Source organism: Sciurus vulgaris (assembly GCF_902686455.1).
Source record: "Sciurus vulgaris genome assembly, chromosome: 3".
NCBI lineage: Eukaryota > Metazoa > Chordata > Mammalia > Rodentia > Sciuridae > Sciurus > Sciurus vulgaris.
The window spans coordinates 88673681-88695825 of record NC_136463.1 but is presented as its reverse complement, the minus strand read 5'-3'; the positions used below and the strand labels follow the sequence as shown (position 1 = coordinate 88695825).

Below are 22145 nucleotides of genomic sequence, written 5' to 3'. Positions count from 1 at the left end.
AAAGACCTGTGAACACCTAAAATCATTTGTATGAAGTGACAATGGAATAGTTTCTAAGTAAAAATGTTTTGACAGTGTACCTTGGGTAGTATGGAAATGCCCCTGAGGATGCAAGCTGGCTGCTCAAATACAGAAGAAAAAAGGGGTGCAATAAGACCTGAGAAATGGAATGCTTAGGTGCTACGATGTCTTATCTTTTACCAAATATACTTTTAATATCAGTATTAATCCTCCATCCACAAAGAAATCCCAGTCTACTCTCATAGTAGGAATTATCACCATCTCTGAATTCTCACTGCCTTTACTATTTTGTGCCACTCAAGTTATGGTTATTAAGATCTGTTGTTTTGGATCATTCGATACCTCTTGCCTGGCATGTTAACTAGATTATAAAGATCTTTGAGAACTGGAACCATATCTCACTTTGTCTTTCTTTTTCTTTGATACTGGGGATTTAACACATGAGTGCTTTACTTCGAACTATATCCCTAAATCTTCTTTTATTTTCTGTTTTTCAGACAGGGTCTTGCTAAATTGCTGAGGGTCTCACTAAGCTGCTGAAACTAGCATTGAATTCCTGATCCTCCTGCCTCAGCCTTTGGAGTCCCCAGATTTGCAGGCATGCACAATCACATCCTTCTCACTTTTCTTTCTCCATGCTATGTCATCTGCGGTCCAGAGCTATTTTTTTTTAAGTCAAAAAATGTAATATTGTCAATTATGGAGGATCCAACTTAATTCAAAATGAAGTGTTTTTTGGGGGGGCCTTTTTGGTACTAGGGATTGAACCCAGGATGTTTTACCATTGAGCAATATCCCCAGAATTTTTTTATTATTTTTTTGAGACAGGAATTCACTGAATGCTAAAGTTGTTGAGGCTGGTCTTGAATTTATTATCCTCCTATCTAAGCCTCCTGAGTGGCTGGCCATGCCACAATAAAGTCTTAATAAATATGTTTGGAATGAAGAGAAAGGAAGAGGGAAAGAAGAAGACTAAGCATTCCAATATTTGAAATACCAGGAGACATTTTGGTAAAATTTATTTTGGCCAAAAGAAAGAACTTGTGGAGGGAAACGAATTCTTTGAATGTTCTTCAAGGTGAAGACACCAAATGCTTTTCATTCATTTGGAATGCTTTTCATTCCAAAACAAAAGGCTAACGCTAACCTTTAATCTGTAAATACATACATACATACTGGTCAACTCCAGATTGTTGTTGATATCAATGTTGATATCAATGTGTGTGTGATATCAATTGTTGTTGATATCAATGTGGTCTGATATTAAGTCTCAAATCCCTCCCATTTGCTCCACTAGCAGCCATCTTTTACATATACCATCTGGCATAATTTACAAATATAAAAATTTGCTGACCAGGGAACATGCATTTGGGAAATTTTAGTGAAGAGAAATTGTGAAGGGTATGGGAATGGGGATTAAATTTTCTAACATCACAAATAATAGCCTGATAATCATCAATGTGCATTGGATTTGTTCTTGAAATCATGTATTTAAAACCAAAGACCACACTAAGGTGTGTACAATCATAGCTGGTATCCACTGACATTGTTGTAAATTTTTTTTCAAAAAATTTATGGCCTACTTATGGGATGAGACAGAAAGAATAAATATCAGTGAAAACAATTTAAAAAGAAAGTGAGATTAAATAATGAGCTGTTCACCCCCAAAGTTAGCATGCAAAGCATTTTATCAGTTAATAATTACAAACTGAAGAATCACCTTGTCAAAAGGCAACCTATCTTTTTCACTCTGGCTCTAGCTTTTCTTAATTATTCCCCCCCAGTGGTATCAAGAAGAAGGCCATCTGTCTTGGTAGAAATAAATTAATGGCTGCTATTGAGTGTATTATGATGTTGGGGTAAAATATAGCTACTCCATCTCTGTTCCTGGCATCCCAGCCCACTTGTTCAATTAGCTCCCCTTCACATACGTAAAGATTCTCATATGTCAAAAGCCATGGAATTCTTTTCTCCTTGTACTAAAGTCCAGGCCTTCAAAGACTGAAGCAACCCACTGTATATGTGCTTAATCAAAAAATACCCCAGAAGTCTGTACCCACAGCCCAGGGGAACTGTTTCATAGAATTTTCTTTTCCCTGTGTCGCTTAGCCTTGAGTTCTTTTTAAAGATCAAAAGAGGAAAAATTCCATAATCTTATAATTATTTCTAAATTTTTTTTTTCTGGCAGACTCATTTTTAAAACTGTACACAACTTCTCCTTTCTCTGTATTACTTAAAGGATGAGAGAGGGGAACAGAGAATCAAGGAAGGTGGGAAATACATTCTCAAGAATTTGATTAGAGTGATTGTACTGAAATTTGTTTTTTTCCCTATATATAGCTATAGCAGGATCATATAGAATAGGAAAGTGGCTGTGCACCTTAAAAGAAAGATATCTGTCATAGCATCTTCTCTTGGAAAAAGTGACCAAGCCCTTTTGTTCTACAAGCAGGGTATACCTGGGCTTTAGTCTGAGACAAAGCCACTTAACAGGTTTTATGTTTCAGCAAATCAGCTGTTCCTCAATTTTCTTAAGTACCAAAGAGGAAACTGATATTCATTGCATTACCTTCCCTGGAAGGCTGTAAGATTTAAAAAATACTGATAAATGGTGGTTTAAAAAATCAACTCATAATGAGAGCTATGCTGTAAGAAAACTGGGGTGCATAATTCAGGTTGCTAGTATGTACACCAAGACCTCAGACTCTGAATGCCTATGTACTTTATTTCACTGTTAATGAGTTAGAATGCAGTGACAGAATTGTGTGCATGTATTCTTTTCCCAGGAGAATTCTCATTAAAATAACTGGTGTGTTCTTACAGGATTCCCACATCTCTGAACATTTATTGGCAGCCTTAGAATATAGCATGCTATTAGCACTCTGTATAGAACTTCACTCACTACCTCACAACATTATAAACCATGTGCCTGATGGTCAATTGGTGTATTTTTTTCTTAACCTAATTATTTAAATCTAGAAATTTGACTTCATCAAACAAAAAATTCAATAAGCCCACATAATACATTTTTTCCTGCAATCATGCTTGTTAAATATTCCAAACATCTTTATTATTACTGGCTGACATTAAAATCTAGACTTCTTAAAAAATTCAAACATATGTACTTGATGGAAAAAAATATGTTTAAGCATCTTAGTATAGCATTTGATATATCATTTATTTATAGTCTAAAGAATAAGTTATAACTTTGGGGGTAAAATGTTTAAGCATATGCCTTCTGTGCTATAGCATGACATCCATCATAAGAATGGCCCATACTATCTAAGGAGATGATTATTGCTATAATTAATGTATTAGTTTCCTAGGGGTGTCATAACAAATATCACAGATTGAGTGAATTAGAGAACAGAATTTTAGTTTCTGGTGATTTTGAAAGCTACAAGGCTGAGATCAAGATGTAGGCAGAGCTGGTTTCTTCTCTCCTTGGCTTGCAGGAGACCACTTTGTCTCTGTTCACTTTCCCAGTGTCTCTAATAGTGTGCAATCTCTTCTAAAGGACACCAGTTGTATTGAATTAGTGTTCCCCCCTAATGACCCAATTTTAATGTAACTAACTCTTCAAAGAACCTGTCTCCAAGTACAGCAGCATTCTGGGAGTTAGTATGAACTTGATGGCACACACTTCAATCAAAAACAATAAGGAACGTTTTTTCTTACATAAGTCTGATTAGGACTCCTTCCTATAACAGATATTTAACAAAGCTCCATGCAGAACAATGGTTACTGGTTATTCCTTCCATAAACCTGCATCTTAAACCAAGTTGCCCTGAATTTTGAGCATCGAGAACAGGAAATATCCCAAGTGAATGAGGATATTCACGAAAGCCACAGACATGCTGATGAAGTTCCAAAGGTATAACTAAGCAATGGCACAGCTCAGTTTAAAACCCTGGTATGTTAGTGTGGAAAATAACAATTGTCTATCATGTTGACATATTGGAAAGTTGTGCCCTTTATGATGATAAAATGAAGGTGAGGGAGAAGGGGCAGGAAGCACAATTGAAAACAGGCCTGGGATCTAGCTATGCCATAGGAAGTTTGTTGATTTGTGATGAAATCCTCTAAAGGATCTCACAATTTTAGTTGTTTGGCATTTATTACAAAAATGTCACTTACGTCTCTTTACTAGACACCTAAGGTCATGGGGACAAATCAGAGTGACAGTATTTAATGAGTGCCTGTTCTGTTCTTGGAGTATTGAGATCAGGTCCGGACGGATGGGCCTCCCCTTAACAGAACCCTGCTGTGCTATCATTTTAGAGAAGACATCAACCTTATGAGCCATTCTTGTAGCAAAAGAGAGATTGTTCCCTGAAAAATTTAACCCTTCCTTCTACAAACGAGATGTTTCAAGGCCCACATGATATGATGGGGTGCTTACTCAAGATCTCTCAGTTTTTATTAGCTGATCTGGAATCAGGACTACCATCTTGTTATCCCAAATTTGATTCTCTCTTTCCTCCAACTTACTAGCTCCAGTAAAGTATATTAAAACATTATTTAGCCTTTTGCTTCTAAAGTATGTTCATCCTGTGGTTCTATGCATGTCCCTGTACTAAAGTGTGAAGGCCAGGAGATGGCATTCACTTTCATTTGAAACATTACCAAAACATCTGTGCCAACGGGCCAAATCATCACTAAGCTCGATCTGGTGATAAAACCTATTCATTTAAAGTGTTCTCACTTGTCAGGGCAAAAGGGAAGAAAATGCACAGCCTTTTGAGCCAGCAGACTGAATTTCATGCCCCGTGAAACTTTCTAGGTTTTTTGATGGAGTGCATGTTAAATGCCTACTTTGAAATTTATTCCTTATTTGTAAAAATAATAACAACAATAACTACCTTACTACATAACTGTGAGAAATAGAAAACACATATATTTTACAGAGTTTCCTACCAGGCACACCCAAGATATTCAATAAATGCTCCCTATATATTCTTGCGAAGCTCTAAGAAATAATGACTATTTCAGTGGATGGAAGGTATGATTTTCCTCTGTACTGAGTGAAGGCTACACCTCTTTATTCTTAGAATCTCGGACACTTGAGATTCTGTAAGATAGAGAAACATATACCTACCTCAGTTCTGACAGACATAACAATCAAACAATTTGTTCTCAGGAGCAAAAGGTGTTGAAAAACACTAACTACTACAAAGTGTCAAATGTGAAGCCTGACTAGCCATTCATTTTGCTTATGAAATTTATATCCCAATTTCCATACTCTGATTAACATACAAAATCAATTTAAGTAGAAAATAAAATATCAGTTCTAATTACTTCACTTAGCAAAGTAATTCTTAAGGACGCAATAATTTTCATAATAGGCAATTGATTCCAATAGTAATGTGAGAAGTGAACAATTATTTAAATTTAACTTTTAATGGCCCTTTTAATGACCACATAGAATATGCAAAAGTGAAGATATGTATGCACAATCAATATATCATCAGGCTAAAATTTTTATTTAACTTTTTCATGGTTCCTTAGTCTATATATATATTTTTTTATAGAACAAGTGACAGATTTACAATGGAGATTTACAGTAAAGGTAAAATATATATAGGACTAAGGGCTTTGTGTAATTGCTTTTCTTTTGGTGACATACCTAGCCCCCACAGTGACTTCTAGCTCTCTCCCTACTTGAATGATAATATCCTCACTCTCTGCTTGCCTGTGTTTGTGCAACTAAACAAATGGAAAAGGAATACTCCTCCTACCTAGAATACTCAATTAATAGCCAAATAGGAAGAATTACTTGCACTCTAGGAATCAGAATTTGGCTTCCATTTCTGTTGTCAAGAATAGCAATTGGCTTGCTTAAAGCAAAATTTCTTGCTTCACTGAAGAATTAGAGGGGAAGGAACTGTCACACAGTGATGTAGCCCTGAAAGTAACTTGCCTACATTTGTATTACAGCTCCCCTGAGACAGTCTGCAGGTACCATGAAAAGCTGGGCAAGTGTGTGACTGCTCTGGTGTCTGGTTTGAGAATCTGCAAGATGGGAATGACAACAAGCTTCCACCACTGGGCCCTATGAAACTTGAGAAATACACTTTGTGCAAAACAGTTTTAACAATGCACACATATAACCAGCAATCAGCACTTGTTTGCCATCATTAAGGAAGGTAGTGAGTGACCTTAAGTAAATGGATGTGTTTGATTTACTCTTCCTTTTCCATTCACAGCATAGATAAAACTGAACCAGACAGTTTGAAGGAACCGATCTGATTCTTCTCATCAATGTTCAAAATCTAATATCAGTAAACTCTTTTCTGGACTGCACCAATGTGAGGGGCACATGCATTCAGGAATTTTGCTAACTACTTTCTAGGAAGGCATCTGGTGCTCTCCACACTCAATGAGCATGCACTACAATTCTATCTTTAAGATGTATGTCAGTCCTCTGAAGGGGGACTATTAGGACTGGAGAACAATCTACATGCACTCAATGGAAGGAAATTCTTTTTATGTGCAAATCCTGAGAAATAATCTTAGGTCATGCAAAGCGATAGGAGCATGAACTAGGAAACTGCGGAGTCACCGGCTTGACTCCACATTGCCCTTGGCCACCAGTGGAATGCAAGGCATTCAACTCTCATGAGCAATTATTTATAAAGTAGAGATGATGCTATCTACTGCCAGGATGATCCAATTAAATAAGAGTATGGGCATAGAGGTGCCCAAACTGGCATCTCTCACGTGGCTTGCACTCTATGACAGATTCTTTTAGTCACCACCACCATACGAATACTGGTGGGCCAATTCAGTTTGCAAGAAAAATACCTAACACTCGTATAGTGACAGCTTTACAAGTATAATTCATATGATCCTTTAAGAATTTCCATGACTAGGAAACATCATCATTACTATTATTCCCATTCTACAGATAAGGAAAATGAAACACAAGGTGGCTGAGAGATGTGACTAAGGTCAAGCAACCAGTGAGTTGCAAAGCTGGGTTTCAAAGCCAGCAGGATGGCTCCAGTGACCACACACATAAACCCTGAAATAAGCCATCCCTCAAGGGGATTGATAACTGGCCTTCCTCCCTGCCTTTCCTTCTCATTACTGTTGGGTCCTTCCTGTCACACTTATCTCACTGCCTTGTGCTAGATGCACACATCTGCCTACCTGCCTGAGATACTGCAGGTCCTTCTTTCTGTCTTACTTCTTTACAGCACCTGATGCAGTCTCTTACTGTGTTTGCAAGCAAAAACTAGTATAGAATGGAGGCAAAAGGGATTTAAGAAGTTTTCTGTAACAGGACAGCCTCATTTTAGCAATTCAGTTTGATTGGCAGTCAGGACCTCTTCAGACATGATTATTTAAAGGGTTGAAGGGCAAACTGGGGCAGTGATGCATGCCTATAATCCCAGTAGTTTGGGAGGCCAGGGCAGGAAAATTGCAAGTTCAAAGCCAGCCTCAGCCACTTAGTGAGATCCTAAGTAACTTAGTGAGACCCTGTCTCAAAATAAAAAATAAAAAGACCTGGAGATGTGGCTCAGTGGTTAAGCCCCCTGGGTTCAATCCTTGGTACTAAACAAAAATAAAAACAAAAACAAAACAAAAAATGTTGAAGGACAATGGGAAGAGTATAGGTTGCCATCATTCCTGGTTCTCCTAGTAATTCAGTGGTTGTTGGAAAGGTGACAAAGTGTGGCTAGTGTGGATAGTAATGGTAGAAATGGATGACCACTGAGAATTCCTGCCTGACCTTACCTCCATACTCTATTTGTTAAGTTCATCAAGGCCCTGGCTTGCCTAGTCATGGGAGGAAGGGGAGAGCATTAATGTTGGTTAGTAATGTATTCAGAACCCCAAGCAGAGTTTCAGATTCAGCCCTAGTAATGTCTCCATAACCTTTGCTGTTCCAGTCCACCATGTGCTAACTAATGGACCTCTCCAAATTCCAAGACCCCAGGATTTATCTTAAAAAAAAAAAAAAAAGGATCTAAACATCTAAACATTATCATCCTCTGCCTTTTTGCCTAGAGCTACTCTGAAATGAATTAACCACCAATTGCCTATAAAACTCTTGAAGCTGCTAGTCAGAGTAATAGAAATTGCACTTTCCGAGCAAAGTCTGGGAAGACTTAATTTATAAAGGCTTTGTGTTCCTTCTGCCAGGGAACATTAAAGGAAAATTCAGACGACCAATGGCGAATTTTAGATTCTTAAGTATTCCAAAAAATGAAGTGGCAAGGAGTCCCATTGCTGGGTAATGGAAGTTCTGGTTTTTTGAAACAAGAATTTTCCCTAGAAGGAGAACCTCTGAGAAAGTGATGTCAAGTGGTACAGCTCTACAATATGAATATACTCAAGGTGTGCTCTGCCCACAGCAGCTGTCTGCCCTGCACTGAGCATCAACATGCTATCTCACTCTGAGAGTGTTAGTTAGCCTCCCTCCTCCCAGAAGTAGAACCAACAACTGGGTAAAAGCAGCCCTTAAAATTTTTGCTCTGAGGTATTAGAGGCCAAGGGCATATGGGGGAATATAAATTTCTATTTATCATTAACTCCAAAATTCTTAAAATTTTTTCAGAACAGTTGAAAAATCTTTCTAAAATATAACAATCTTCAGCACAAGCATGCCAATAGTGATATCTGCATATGATGACTATGATTATTGTCTTAACTCCCATTCACTATATAAGAAACTAGAGAGAAGCTGAATCACTGAGATGAATCCAAGAAAAGAATGTAAATTTGTGTTATTTTTGTTGTTGTTGTTGTTGTTGTTGTGGATAAACCATCATATGCTCTTGAACACTGATTTATTTTCTTCTACAAATTCAACCTGATTCTGGTTAATTAAATATACCAGGTAGCTAGATTCTGGTTAATGGAAGTTTGCCATATTTAGTTAGAATGGGATGCTTCTTTTGGTGCTTAGTGCTATTTATAAGGAAATTAAAATTTTTAGTTGTTGATGGACCATTATTTTATTTATTTATATGTGATGCTGAGAAATTTTTAGCACAGTGAGGCAAAGATGCACTAAAAATTCAATAGGAGATGTTACATTGAGCATGTTTTGTTGGGGCACTTGACACAAGAGCCTAGGAGCAATTAAGACTTTCTCATTAGGTGCAAAGTGCCAAGGTGATGCTCTGAAGTTTCTCTGAGGGCACACTTTTCTCTCCCACCTGGCATCTCCTTTCTTGACTGTTCAGATGTCAGTGTTAGATAGGGTCAATACCTGTAACATATGAGCTAAACATAGCTGCTGGGAGAGGGAAAAGTGAAAAGACAAGCATTTGTGGAAATAGCATCCACTCCTACCAGGTGGAGATCATCTGAGAAACAGCCCTAACATGCCCAGATCACTGTCCTCAAACCTTGGAACCAGAAAGGGAGATTCAATACTCTATCCTCCAAGTCACTGTTTCTCCCTTTTGTGGGTTGGATGCTCTCTTGACAAAGAAGTCCTAGTTCCTGGAATGCATTCTTCTTTGGCAGCTTTCCACACCTTTAATGGGCACCTCAGGTGACATCAACTATAGCCCAGCTGCTGTTGCTAAGGTTGAGCCACTTAAAATTGGTCCTGCATTGGTTGTTTATGCACTTAAGTGGAAAAGCAGGACCCACGTTATCCCCAGATTTAGCGAAGACAATAATTGCTTTCCTTTCGATGGCAGGTGATGCATTTGCCACCGCGGACTAGAACCTGCTGCCGCTCTCAGTCATAATGGAGCAACAGGAGAGAAGCGCAGGAGGAAATAGAAAATGTCAAACAGCTCTAGGTTGGAAATTGCATTTTGCAGATGCCATTAAGCTCTGTCAGGAGAGAAGATGAAAATGCTAATTGACAGATTTAGTTATGTTTTATTGTCTTCAAGTTGCTGAGTAAGTCATCAGATGATGCTGTTTAATCATTAATGTAGTACTTTGGAGGGATCTGTCAATTGTTTGCTATTCATCTTTTACCCTCTTTACAGAGGTGTCTTAAACTACTGTACCCTTTCAGCAAAAAGAGAGAAGTATAAATATTTATATTCATCCAAGAACTGATAGAAGTCTTAATCGGCATACCATAAGAATATTAATTAGAGTGTAAAAATTTCTGTGTCAGTCAAGGACAATTAGTATATCTGCACTTTTTAAAATCTAAAACCACAACTCACACACACACACACACACACACACATGCACACATACACTTACTTATGCATGAATACTCACCTAAAATATCCTTATCCATAAACTAATAGCATATGCCTCATTGGTGTGTGTCTGTATCAAGAGTATATATATATGTGCTTGGTACAGAGTGTGTGCAGAATAATTTGTAGCTGTCACTAATACTATATGATGCAGAAAATCATATAGCAAGTAAAATTATAATTGAGAATAGAAAATCTCTTTTATTAATAAATATTTTGTTATTCACTTGCCAGAACATATACTGTTTTGAAATAAATTGATGGGAAATTTAGTAAGGAAAAAAAAAAAAAAAGAACTGGCTTTCTTCCCTGTGTTCCCTACCAAATCTGAAAAATAATGCCCAGTTTACTCTCTGCATTTTTCATAGTGTCTTAGCAATTAACCTCTGAGGTCATTGGTCAATACCCAATATTATCAGAAGAACTTTGTAAATCTCAGACTCCTCAGACCTGTTTCAAACTCATCAATCAGGAGACTCTCCCAGATCCTCTGCAATAAGAGACTCCACAGGTGATTTCATGAAGCTGGGCAAATCAGTGGGTTTGGATGAGTACTCCATATTTTATCTTTTTTCACATTTGGAGTAAATATTTGGGGGCCCTTTGGGGTTGTTTTTTGGTTTTGTTTTTGTTTGTTTTTTGAGTGTTTCCAAACTTCTGAGAATTCAAAATGTATATAATCTGGCCCAGCATTAGATATGATGAAATTAACTAATAAAGTAATTATCCAATGTATTATCATGTAAATATCCTCCCTCTTCACTAATGTAAAATTTGACAAATCCAGGGGCTTTATATATTCAGCCCATTTGCTCAGATAATCCTCATCTTTTGTTTCTGCCTTGCTTCTCTCTCACCTCCTCTTGTGAGAATTTTTATTTTTTCTGTATCTTAACCCTTGGATAGTCTTCAATAAAACTGATACTGTCTGTCTGGTAGGCAAATTCTACCTGGAGCCCATCTGCATTCATCAATTCTCTCTCTCTCTCTGCATTCATCAATTCTCTCTCTCTCTCTCTCTCTCTCTCTCTCTCTGCATTCATCAATTCTCTCTCTCTCTCTCTTTCTCTTTCTCTCTCTCTCTCTCTCTCTCTCTCTGTGTGTCTTGCTCTATTAACTGAAAGCCTGTGAAATATGGAAGGCATACCTGTCCTCCCTCTTCTTCCATGCTTTCTTGGGCTCCTACTTCCTTGCCCAGTGTCCATATGGCTGTCTCCTGGATTTTCCTTGTCCCCACATCCCACCTGTGGGCTATGGAGTGAGGTAGCTAACGCAGTGAGATAGGAAGGGCTCTGTCAAATCGGAGGGCTCCTGTCAGCAGAACATCTGGAGCATCTGGAACAGCCCAGGTGTTCCCTTTCTCATGCTTCTCCTTCAGCAATGTCATGGAAAATTTGACTCTACTTTCTAAAAGTTCTATGGAGAATAATTAATGACTGATATATGTGGGCAAAAGAAACAGTTAAAGGAAACTCTAAAGTCTTTTTTAAAACAAATTCCTATTTATTATGTTTCCTTTTATTTTAAGAGGTTCATTTTAACTATAGAGTATTTCCACATAAAGGGTATATGTAATCATTTGTCCTAAGATTATAGATACCCTCAGGGAACAAAATTTTCTATTAGAATTGTTGCAAATTTTTCTTTTTGTAAAAGTTACCAGCATTTCATGATATTTCAGAACTACTCATCTAAGGTTGAAAGGTAAGTTAATTTTTAATTAAACATGAAGGACTGTATGTAGTCTACTCTGCACTGTATCTGGTCTACTCTACAAATAGTATTATATCTATTGGCCATTTGTGCATGGGTGTTTAGACCTTATTTGATGGATTAGTTACTTTTATTCTTTGTTGCCAACACATTATAATTGAACAGGGTCTGATTTTTCCATGTTTCTATTATGGGTTCATTTTTCAATGATCTTAAATATTTAACAATTTAGCTATCAAAGTATGTCAAGGACTGGCCAGGCCATGGAAACTCCAGAGCCCACATCTAGTAGAAAGACAAGTCTGAAATTGTTAGTTGCTTTCAAAGTACCTCTAGTACTGGAGTTGAGTCTCAAATTTCTTTCTCTGAAAATATATTAAGCTTTAAATATCTTGATTCTCAGAAGAGCTTGGTTGTTCTGTTTAAAACAAAATAGATAAAAATCTCAATCTATGGTATATTATGCTCTCTCTGTTGCCCTACATCTCAATCCTCAATTTCCACCCAAAACTGGTATTATAAGTAAGAACAGGTATTCAGTGCATTTTGGAACTGAAAATAGAATTTGAAATTTGTGGCACCTCCTATAAATTAAGGTGAACAGATTACCCTGGTCTGCTGGCAGTTGGAGACAGTATAGTGTGGTGGGAACACAGCTTTGGAGATAGCAGAATATTGTTTCAAATCTTGGTTCTGCCAACTAAGTAACCTTTAACCAGATTTGGGTGGATGGAAAACAGGTTGGCAGTCATTAAGATGGGAATGGCGTTGAGTCTGTGTCAGAATTATTCAACCTGGGCAGTACTGGGGGGTGGATAATTCTCTGCTGTGGGGGCTGTCCTTGTCATTATAGGATGTTTAGTAGCATAATTGGCTTCTACCTGCTACCTGCTACTACCATGTTCTCCAAACCTCTATGACACCCAACAAGGACTCCTGAGGTACATAGTTATCTCCTACCATTAAGAATCATGGGTCCACCTGTTCACTGTTCACCTTCACAGGCGGAGCCCGTCAGGTATTAATATCCGTATGATTTTATAAGCATCCAAGGCAAAAGAAGAAATGTGTTTGAGCACTATCCAAAGGCCCTAAATATTTTAGGCAACCATATTAACTATATACCTGCCAGTTTATAAAAGATACAGAAAAACTTAAAAGCTATTTTCCTAGATCCTAGAGTATCATCATTTGCATTACTATGTCTTTGCATTTTGTGAGTCTTTAAAAAAGTGTTATTTACTCAAACCAATCAGTACATAAAGGCTATAACCTAACAGACCAGCCAGACTAAGAATCTACATTTTTATCTTCAAAACACAAAGAACATTAAACAGAACTGCCAAGTATCTGCCAAGAATTGGGATTTAAATCCTTCTGAGGTTCTTTCTTACCTAAAAAGGTAGAGAGAATGTAAAAAACAATTCCAGATGCTGAGGACATAGCATTTGGTAGCAAGCCTTTGGGAGGAAACAAAGGGAAAAAGAAATCATCCCATGAGAACAGCAGTGTGTTTCCATCTGTTAGGCCACAGATTCCGGTGCAGGAGAGCAGACAACTGAGAGCTCGGCCCTCTCAGTTAGATTCCCAGGGTTCCTAATGCTTGCCTTTCTTCAAGATTACCTGGGTGGCCTGGAAAACACCCAAGTCCCTTTTTTGGAGATTCTGATTCAGAGGGTTTGAGGTCGTGGCCAGAATTAGGTATGTTTAAGAAGCTCCTCTGCAAACCATATGATTAATAGGTTTAGGAACCTCAGACGTCTAAACCCTTGCTACTCAGAATGTGGTTCTCAAGCCTCTAGTAGCAGGCTCAACTGGACATTTGTCAGGACCAGGTTCTGAGCCAGACTGACTCAGTGAGTCTGAGGTTTGACCTGTACTACATTTCTAAGCAGTTCCCAGGAAAAACTGAAACGTGGGTGTTTGAACTCCACTTTGAGCAGCAAGGGCCCTGTTGACTTTAAGCAGGAAGAAGAATGAAGGGTGATTCATTATTAAATCCCACTCTGTGGGTGATGTCAGGGGTCCCAGATAGGTAGTAGAAATGGGGTAAACTTCAGGGGAGCTGGGGACATGGACTGACGGGATTCTTTATATTAACAAGCATCCTGACCAGAATCCTGTTTCTGAGAAGTATTTCCAGTGAAGACTGGAAAATATCTCCAAGGGAAGGCAGAAGTGCCATCTGCTGTTTCTGGACTCCTGCCCTCACTACCCCAATGTATCAGTTCTTCAGAAGGCTCTGTTGCTTACCAGCCTAGGGTATCCTGAGTGACTGCTCTTCCTCTGACAGAAATGCTGAGCAATTCATCCCTAAAGTGGTCCGACATCTAGGAGTTAAAGAAGAGAGCTGCGTGATTTTATTTATTTATTAATTGTGATTGCTGAAAGGCAGCACCGTTATTGGGTCCATTTGGATGGTTTCACCGATTGTGGCATGCACCATCAGCAGCTTTTTAAATTGATGAAATCAGGGAAAAGCACACATTTCAGTCATTTTTATGGGGAAAAGGTAGCCAAAGGCAACATGTGATGAGCTCTGGTGGTAGAGACAGCTATGACAAATGCTGAATCTGGAAGGCCAAGGCAGGGAAGATGCCTTTATATGTTAGTCCTAGCTAAGCCTCATTGGCTCTGATTGGAGCCCATTCCCATCCTTCAGCACATTGGTACCTCCAGGTTTTGTACAAAGTGGCTTTTGTTCAGATCAGAAGCTCCAATTGCAAGTAGAGTTAGAGTGCTACAGAGCAGGGAAAGAATGATTGCCCCCAAAGAAGGGGGCTTGGAATGATTGCCCCAAAGAATGGGGCTTGGTGTACTCCAAAATAATAAATGTCAGGTACCCTTACCCACCAGTAACTTTGAGCGAAGCAACATCTCTTAAGCAGTGTACAGTGTGCTTAGGGAAAGAAAGGGGTGAAGTAATAAAAGGGAGGTATAGTACACAGCTGATCCTCAGGAACCATCCTGTGAAAGGCCCTGTACTATGAAGGAAAGCCAGTTTCTGTTAGAGGAGTACCCAAGAGAGCTTATGAGGACACTTGGAGGGAATATATAAATGCTGTCTTCAAGGCTTGCATTTGGACTTATCCTTCCCCAACAGCTGGGGCATATGCTTTGGAGACACAAAGTCCCGGTTTGAGGGCTCTCCCCATCACTGGCTGTGTGATCAAAAGGACCTTATGTGATAAAGCTATGGTTCTGCATTTATAAGGTAAGATGGCAATGCCTCCCTCTGTTCCAGATAGTTGTAAAGGTGAAAAATGACAGTGATAGACACACCCATGTCTATTTTCTGCTAGGTTCTATCCATCAGCTCCTATTGCAACATGAAACAGCAGCAGAGTTTGCTGAGTGAATAACTGAGTTAAATTTTCATAGTGCCTGACATAACAATATGTGCTTTGAAATTTGTACTTTTTTCCACACTTGATAACAATTGAGACTTATATGTGACTCTGCAACATTTTATGTGTGTGTTGGGGGTGGGGGTTACTGTCAGGCCTTCTTAGTGACACCCAAGTGAGAGCTTGAGAAGAAATTTTGGAATTTTCTAATTGTGTCTTACTTACCACCTTGCTTGGTTTGAGAACATCTTCCAGCAGCACAATACATAGAGGGTAAAATCTCCACAAAATTTTCTGGTTCACTCTAAGCAACTGCGAAAACAAAATTTATTGGAATTTATTGGAATGGAGTGGGGGACTTTAAAATATATTTGTGTGTGTGTGTGTGTGTGTAATTCTAAGTAAGTATTTAAATTTTTTTTTTCTAAGTGAGTCTGTTTTGTTCTCACAAAATAAGCTTCAGAGAAACCTAAGTGCTATTCAGGCCTTCTGACCTCCCAAAGGAGAGAGTTTCCTCATTCCCCAAAACCATACCTGAGGTGGGTTGATCTGTTTGAACAGCAGGCCTGGTCCTCTTCTAATTTATACAGGGACATTTATAAGTGAAGCTTCATGCAGTCCAGGCTGCTTTTTAAAGATGTAATTTCAAACTTTGGTTGTAGTCTAGAAACCTCATGGAGTCAAAGAATGTATGTGAGATGAGCAGCTTTAGTAGCTGGAAATCAAGATTTCTGTTTGGAGTTCAGGATCTGCACAGCTACAGTGACTTTAGGCTGACTCTAAATTTAGGGAGTATCTTTGGGCATAACTTCAAATTGCTGATGCCAGTGCCAGGGTAAGATAAACACTTTCCACACTAAGAAGCTGAGCTAAGCTAAAGGTCTGATCTTGTAGAAAAGCATTAGGGATTGATTGATTGATTGATTGATTGAGCATATGCCCAAAGCTTGAGCCCCTTAAAAGCATGGTTGGAGATGGTCAGCAATTAGGTTTAACTCTGTCTATTGTCCAGACTATTGTGCTGGTTCTATCCATTTATATTGCTGCCAAGGCTGCTCCCCATCCCCTGTCCCAAGTAGTGAGGTGACATGGGAGAAACGTGTGCTGTGAGGCGGCTGGTAAAAACTGATGGGCGGGGCCTTGCTTTTAATTCGGTAACTCGCGTTAGGATTCAATTGTATGGTGTATAATCATTATCCCTGTCCTGTTAACCCGACATATCCCTTTGTCAGCATTATTTTGATCTGACCCTTGCTGCCTTCATAAGCAAGGTGAGGAAAACCCTGAAATGCTGAAATTGGAGAGAAGTGAGGGGCAAAAGGGAGATGTGATAAGTGGATTGTCTGGGTTTCTGTGATCCACGTAGCTAATGCATGCTGAGTTCTCCCTTTGTCAGGCACTAGGATCATAATTTAACATGTTTTTTCTTATTTAATCCACTTTTTTTTGTTTTACATGATTGCAGAAATGGGTTCAAATCTTCAAATGCCCCTAAGTTATATAATGTATCTTATTAAATCATTTCCAATACTTTCAGTCAAACCAGGAACTATTTGAAAAAACTGGTAATAAATCTTCACCAATTGTTTATTGAATGAATGGAAGGATTTTTTTTAGATAGATAAACACTTACTTACAGCTGGTGCAGATATAAGAATATTCTTTTCTTCCATTGTCAAAATCTGAGGGGTCTTAAAAGTGGTCCAGTGCAGGGGTTCTCAAAGTGGGTCCCAGGATAACATCCAACATCACCATCACTGGAAACTTATTAGAAATTCTGATTCCCAAGTTTCCCCTGATGACCCCAATGAGAAACTCTGGGGGTGGGCTGGGTATGGGGTGCACAGACTGATCCTACAAGCCCTGAAGGCGAGCTTGGTGCTTGCTGTTATTCACCAACCACTGATCTGGCCCCACCTCCTCATCTTAGCTTTGTATGAAACCTAGTGTCTCAGGACAGTCAGAGATGCAGCTATTTTAGAAGAATGTTCTGTCTGGGCATTGGAAATAGAAGAAAGAAAGGCAGTTTTCAATTTGTATTTCTGGTGATTTAATGTAACATTTTCCTTTCAACTACCCACTCAGATATTGTCACTGAAACTCTTTAAGCAGGTTCCTTATATGTACAATGGAGATAGAAATACTTAACTGGCATGTCGTAGAGGTTAATTAAACAAACTTTATGACAGTGTTGAAAATAAAGTTCTACGTAAAATGTAGTCTGCAAATTTTTTTCCCAACAGTCAAAACCTAAATACCCTTGTTTTGCCTGTCCCTGAATCTGTCACAGGATGCTAACCTTTTGTTGTAAAATGTCTGTTGTAGTAACTTTCCTACATCTATGCTTTTTTTCCATTCTTTGAGTCTGACAGTGGTGTCTTTGAGTATCATTTGCATAATAGTACTAAAATATTTGTTGAATATACTGGCTTATTTACAGACTTAGAAGGTTATATCTATTTAATCACATCTATTAACTTTCTGCTAAGCAAACTTTGTATATACGTGAAATGGGCCTTGTAAAAAATAAGGGATTAGGGGGTGATATTCACTTAACTAAAAAACACATGAAAACTTTCTGTCGTAGAATCAGTTGTACCAATACATTTGATAAAGTTTTCACTCAGTAAGTTTAATATTGGGCTAAGAAGATTAAAGTTGAGAAAGAAGTACTGACCTGTTGCAATCAGTTAAAAATTTTGTTTTGGAATTAAGACTTTTATCTAGCTGTTGTTCTGTGTTTTTTTTTTTTTTTTTTTTTTAAGTTGAAGTGGGAAAGCAAATATGTAACTAGGGAATATTTCTTTATGAAACTTAGGCTATCGGGAAAAGTTGGCTCAATTACAAAGAAGTCAGGTGCTTTTAACCAGTCAGGAAACAGAAAACTAGATGTTTCCAAATACTAACAACAAAGTACTTTTTCTTTTTATGCCTTTTTTGTAACCAAATATCTCTACCAGGTTTGTCATATTTTCATTCTAAAACTTAGATGTAGCATTCAAATATTTAAATTTTCTTTTAGCATCAGTACAGTTTTGGGGTTTCTCTTTTTGCTAAAAACATGCTACTAAAACCTTTTGTCATTCTATACTTAGTACTAATATAGAGAAGTGCTTACCAACTCTAGATTCTGGAGCAACAGTGCTGTGTTTAGTTCTTTTGATCATCTAAGGTAAAATGAGTGTTCAAAAAGCACATCATTCATTTCTAATGGATTGCAGAGTATACTTTAAAGTAGACTTCAACAATGAACCAGGAGGAGTAGATGTAAACCATGATTATAACTGAGTCTCAGCTGGTCAAAGGTCAGGTCTCACTGAATTTCCAATAATTGAACTCTAAACACAGTACAGAGTGGTTGAAACAAGTTTATAGTGCAAACTCTTGTAAGGGAGGTGATGGTGATAGAAGACCTCTGAGTCAATCCTTAGACAGGTGGTAACCCCTTTTTTCCAGAGCAGTCTACCTGGATAAAGCAAGCCTCTGGTCAATGATTGGGCTTCCTGGAAAAACATCCACTTTTTCAGTGGAATGGCAAAACTGATTCCTGGCATTAGGGCTAGTCAGTAGCCCTAGAGTTGAGCTCATTCCTAGTAAGAAATTTGAAGCATGTTCAGAAAAACCAAAGCCCAGTGGTGAGTAATGGGCACACAAGCTAGCAGAATTGGAGGAAAGTGTGATCACGGTAAGTGATGAATTCATTTTGGTTTGTCCAGGACATTTCACTGAAAGTTTAATACTTTGAGATGTTTCAATTCTGGACAAACAGGGATAGGTTGCAGCTCAAGCGGCCAGAAGAAATTTAGAGCCTAATTCCCTTATTTCCTAGGAAGTATTGCATACCCAGAGCTTTACCAGCAAGTGAAGGTCCAGAGAGTCTACCTACTAGAGGGGACGTTCACAGAGTGAGTCAGGGAAAGCCAGCATACTGGAATTCCCAGTTCTCTCCAGCTTGTCAGCCTGGGGCAGTCAGGGACTGAACAGTAATTAGATTTTAGAGAGATTCCAAAGAAGAAGTTTAGCTTTGTTATTCTGCTAAATATTAAATGATAGCACTGCATTCTTCCACAGTAATGACAGGCTAAATGAGAAATGAGAGCTGAAACAGTCTAATCCAAAAAGCAAACTACTGCATTGCTTTTACTTCTTGTGATTTTTGCATCCATAAGGGTGATTTCCAGGGTCAGGGAATCCTCCTGCTTCTTATTGCAGTTGGTTTTGTTTGACCTCCAAATGAATAACAATACTGAAGACTGGAATTAGGTTCACCTGCAGTTTACCCTCAATTTGCAGCCTTTCAGTCATAAAAATGAGGATTCTTTTCATGTTAAATAGCCTTATTCTTGAGTGTGATTGGTTATTATAGCAAACTTAATTTTGCATGAAAAGCATGATAAGTAATTATGTGACATTTGCATACTCAGAACAAATCCCCAAAAATATTTGCATAAATTTACTGATGTTTCTTGTGACTCTTTAACAACCTCATCATAGTAAATTGCCTTCCTAAACTGATTTAATACATCTGCCTTGTCTAAGTGTGGCTGATTTCATCAAAAGTAAGGATTAGAATAGGTAAATTATTTTTAAGTGAACTGTCAGTATTGCTACCCCAAATATGTATATTTAAAAAACAGTTACTCTCCTGGGCAACTGTCCCAGTACAAAGCACCTACATGAGCTTTGGTGTCTCCAGATCCCAAAGGTGCACATCCATTTATTGAATGGGTTTAGCAACTTAAAGCTTTGCAAGGATATAGTTTATATTTAAATAACAGCCCAGGTGCATCTGCATCATATTTATCATGGGTACTGCTCTCATGCTGATCTTTAAAATGGCTCCTACATGGTTAGTACAAATGTAAGCTTCACAGCATGGCAGCTATTGCTGGTTTTGCATTATTTTAATTAAACTGGGATTTCTCACCTGATGCAAGGAAGTGCATCACTTAATGTTTCCCCTGTCTCCTACCTCAAAATGAGATTTTGCAAAGAAACTCTAATTTGTTGCTGAATGCTGATGGCAACTCAAGAAATTAACTATAGCCTCAAATGGCTAATGAAAAATAGGAAGAGAGGAGGTAGCATGTGCATGGGCATGTGCTCAGGGAAAATGAGTGTTATGATGGTTAGTTATTTAACAATTGAATATAGGTTCTCAAAGTTCATTTAGATCAGAATCACCTGGAGAGCTTGCCAAAATGTTGGTTGCTGGACTTCTCCACCTCCAGAGATGGGTAGGTCTACAGAAAAGTCTAAGATTTGGTATTGCTAACAAGTTTGCTGCTGATGCTAATTATGATCGTTATGAGACCACACTGGAAGAACCACTGAAGCAGATCCTAATGATCAGAAGGGTGTTTCTATGAAGTGGGAATTAACTTTAAGCTAAAAGTGCCTTTTTGGTCAGACCTCCCAGAACCAAGAGTAGAAGGTCCATGGTGGTCAGAAGATGGAAAGTGATGAACTGCTGCTTTCAGCACTGCTTCCCTTCTGGAGGTGAACTGGCACATGGATGGGGGCTCTGAACAGGAAGCTTTTCTCTGCATTAGAATACTGTAATACATAGCAACTTTTCTCTTGATTTTCCAGTAGGAGAGTTTAGACACCTGTAACCATGTTCCGTCACATGTTTAATCTGTCTTGTCTCTCAAGAGACAAGAAACTTCTTTCTTCCTGAATCAGAGAGGCTTTCAACTGGCAGAGCAAAATGGCTTTCTGATTACCTTTCAGACAAGAGAACAGTGCTATTTACTTCAGGCTGTATCAACCCTCCAGGTTACCTCCAATAAAAACTCTTTTTAATCAGAGGAGTGGTAATCACGTTATACCACAAGAAATTTGGGGCTGTTCTGAGGATAATCTTAAATTGCTTCACATATAACAAGCTATAGAGATGAGGTTGGAAGATGCTAAAAAACAGGGTGTATTTATCTTTGGTCTCTGGAAATAAAGGAGTGTTTGCTACTGAGTTTATTTTTATTGCACAGGGAATGAATGCAATGATGGTGGGTTAGTTGACCATTCATTGAACACAGTTTCTCAAAGATTGGCAAGAACAAAAATACCTGGAGGTCTTGCTAAATAACGTAGGTTGTTGGGCCTCTCCACCTCCAAAGATTAGTAGGCCTGGAGAAAAGTGCAAAGTTGGCATTTCCAACAAGTTTGCAGGTGATACTTGTGAAATATCTTATGCTTGGAAAGTCCTTTCTCTTATCTAAAACCATGCTGAAATTTTCCCTGTATGACTGGCAGTTGATATTGCAGGCCTGGTTTTCCTGGAAGTGATTTATCACTTATTATGGTTCTCTAGTATCATACTAAGAATCACCTAAGGCATGGGTTGAATCTCTGGAAGTGAACTGGAGAAAATGCTCTGTATATTCAGTCTGTTTTTCTCACTGTTGATCTCTTCCATGTTCTTCCTTGACTGAAAGTGCAAATTAGGATTGGGGGAAAGAGTTTACAGCCCTTGTTGGGGGTCCCTGTTTTCAAATGGCAGAGGCCTATTGCCAAAAGATGGCTCTCAATCTTACTCTTATCTTTAAGTTCCCATTAAATATTTTCATGGTCAAAATTTAAGACCCAAAAATGAGGAGTGGCAGTCCAATGTGTCCAGCTTTGCCCCTATGCTAATTATTATACAAGTCTTGGTCTTGTTGTAGGAAACCTTATTGGCATACAGTTACCCAGTCCTAGGGGAGAGCAGTGTCTTTCTCTAGGATTGGTTTCTTTGTGGAGGACGTTGGACTAGTTCAAGTATTCTCAGCACAAAGGCTGCTAAGCAGAGGAAGGATGCGGGGCTCTCCACTTTGTTAGAAGTCCTCCAAGATGGTGCCTTGATTGAAACACAAGTCTATTGAGTCTGCAGCCACTCCTG

General features: G+C 38.5%; 1 protein-coding gene across 10 annotated transcripts in view; it reads left to right on the top strand.

Annotated features, from left to right (window-relative positions):
* Window positions 1–22145, top strand: part of NCKAP5 (NCK associated protein 5) — a 1127143-nt gene that overhangs the window by 372462 nt on the left and 732536 nt on the right. The window contains exon 1 of one of the 10 annotated variants that reach the window (XM_079135595.1): window positions 10436–10716. The exons of the other annotated variants lie outside the window; for them this stretch is intronic. The gene's annotated coding sequence lies outside the window, so the exon portion shown is untranslated. Of the gene's footprint in view, window positions 1–10435; window positions 10717–22145 lie in introns of those variants that run through there. 10 annotated transcript variants of the gene reach the window in all.